Raw genomic sequence first — 2,572 nt, 5'->3', positions numbered from 1 at the left:
AAGAGTGTTCCAGAGAGCAGAACTTTGAGACTGCAATGGAGAAGGATTGTTGCAGGGAGCAGAGGTTGTAGACTGGGGTGCAGAAGGACTGTTATAGAGAGCAGATGTTTTAGACTGGGGTGCAGAAGGCCTTGTAAAGAGAGCAGAGCTTTGACACTGTGGTGCAGAATGATTGCTGATAGCTGATCAGCCTCCTTCTGGACACCTTCTTTTCCGCACTGTCCATCAGGCCCTCTCTCCTCACCCTGCTCTGTTTTGGCTTTATGAGCACCTATGACTTCCACAGTCCCTCTAAGCAATGCCTCCCAGGCCTATCTCCTGGGAACCTGTTCTGCTGCCTCCTGGAATCTCCTTGGGGAGACCCTGCAGGTACCCAGACTCCAGGCCCAACCTCCTTTCCTCCTTTCCTCTCCCCAGACAGGCTCCTTCTCATTTTTTTTAATGTTTTAATGAGTGATCCAAGTACCACTCAGCTACCCCACAGACAAGGTGCCCTCTTGTGTCCTAGTCACCAGGATTTTAAAGTGCTCCACCCAGGGCTTCTCTTCAGAGCTTTTCCCCAAGCTCCAAATGTCACATCTTCAGTTACCAGATATTTTTTTTAATCTTGTTTTGGCACCCTATTACTCTCCCAGACGACATGAAGGTATTCTAACAAAAGCACATGGACTGTAGAGACTATTATGGCTTAGAAATAAGGTATCCCCACACCAAAAGCTCAGGGTCAGCCACAGTAGCAGTGTTCAGAGGTGAAATGATTAGACTGTGAGACTTGTGATCTAATCTGTGGATCCATCCATTTTGTGGGTTATTTATCTGAAAGGCCCACTGTACTGAGAGGAGTGTGGGCAGGTGGAGTGTGGCCGGTGACATGCCCTGGGGAATCAAATCTTGTCCCCTGTGAACTGTCTCTTCCTGTCCTCTCTCCCGCCCCATTCTTCTGGCTGCCTCAGCTTCTTGAGTAGCTAGATTACAGACCTGCCTGGTTATTTTCACTTTTTGACTAATATGAATAAGATTCGTATATATAATATGAACATTATATATAATATGAACATTATATGAACATTCATATACAAATCATTGGTGGACAACTTTTTTATTTATCTTGAGTTTGTAAGTAGGAGTGGAAGAGGTGGATCATTAACTCCATATTTAAATTTCTGAAGAAGTTCCAGATCATTTTCAGACCAGTGGAAACAGCTTACCTTATTATTAAGAGTGGTGAATAAAGCTTCTGATTTCCTCACTCCCTTAACAACACATCATTATGATTCCTTTTATTGTGAAGACCCTGGAATGTGTGAAGTGCTTCATCAAATGTGCTTTAGCTTTGCCTTTCCCTGATGGCTAATCATTCTAAGATATTTTAAAAGTACTGTTAATGTGTCTCTCCTAAGCATGAGGAAAACGTCATTGTATTATTGGAAATTTTAAGTTTTAGAGACTTACCTCTTTATCTAATACTTTTATTTTTATTTTTGTTCAGTAAAATACTACAAGACTTTCAAGCTTGTTGTCTTTTCTCCATCTGTGCCTGAAAGAGCTGTTTGATGACTCTTTTTTTTCCCCTACTTTTAAACTCCATAGCAAACAATTTCTTCACCAGGTCATGAGCATCAGCAGGATCATAAAACTAAGGGGCACGAAGTCATACAGGGTTTGGTAAGGGATCAGCGCTTAGCAGGAGTGGATCAGCTGAAGATAGTGGGGATGCTTTTAATATTGTGGCTTCTGATATCTATGCATCTGGCAAAGTATGTTACATGAAGGAAAAACTTCATATGCCATGCAAAATCCATTCCAATAAGTGTACACCCACCCTGACCTCTTCTCACCCTAGTGGGAAGGGAAGGCAGTCTTGAGGTTTCAGCCACCCACAACTTCTTAGCAGAAATCTCACTCTGAACTTCGCTAACCCACATCCCAGAAGAGAGAGGACGCTGATCTTCTCGCTGCATGCTGGGAACAGGTGATTGCCAAGACATTAATAAATTCAACAGCGAATTAACTACTCTCCATTGTTGCAGTGGAACTCAAGCCGTTGCCCTTGAGTTGTGTTTGCACACTGAGGAGTCCCAGAGCAGCTGCAGAGGAAAAGCACAATGCATATTCCCAACAGGTCGGCCCCAAAACTCTATAAATGTCCATCACAGGAAAATGAATGTGAGAGATCAGAGGATTTTGACTCCTTCATGAGGCCACAGATATGCGACAGGCAGCTCTCAGAATAACAGGTCCGTTTTGTGGTGAATGGAGACCAACAGCCAGTTTTACCAAGAGCTTTCTTTGCAGCCCAGGTGCTAGTATGGAGAGCAGCAAGGGCCACACTAAAACCAGAAATCTACACCTCTCTGTGAGAGTTGCTGGTAAGTAGTTTATTTACCATCACAATTTTCAAAAACACTATCCCAGAATCAAGATACACCTACACCTTAAAAACATATTACAGAATATTGTACATGTTTTCATTACCATTTTGATGGCATTTATGTAATGACCTATTATAGCACCTTTTCTATGTGTGTCTAAGTTTCCACAATACTACTTGTATTGCCAGAGTAGAAATAAC

The sequence above is a fragment of the Ictidomys tridecemlineatus genome, unplaced genomic scaffold (genome assembly GCF_052094955.1).
Source record: "Ictidomys tridecemlineatus isolate mIctTri1 unplaced genomic scaffold, mIctTri1.hap1 Scaffold_196, whole genome shotgun sequence".
Classification (NCBI taxonomy): domain Eukaryota; kingdom Metazoa; phylum Chordata; class Mammalia; order Rodentia; family Sciuridae; genus Ictidomys; species Ictidomys tridecemlineatus.
The sequence above is the reverse complement of the archived record's forward strand: the minus strand, read 5'-3'. Positions refer to the sequence as shown.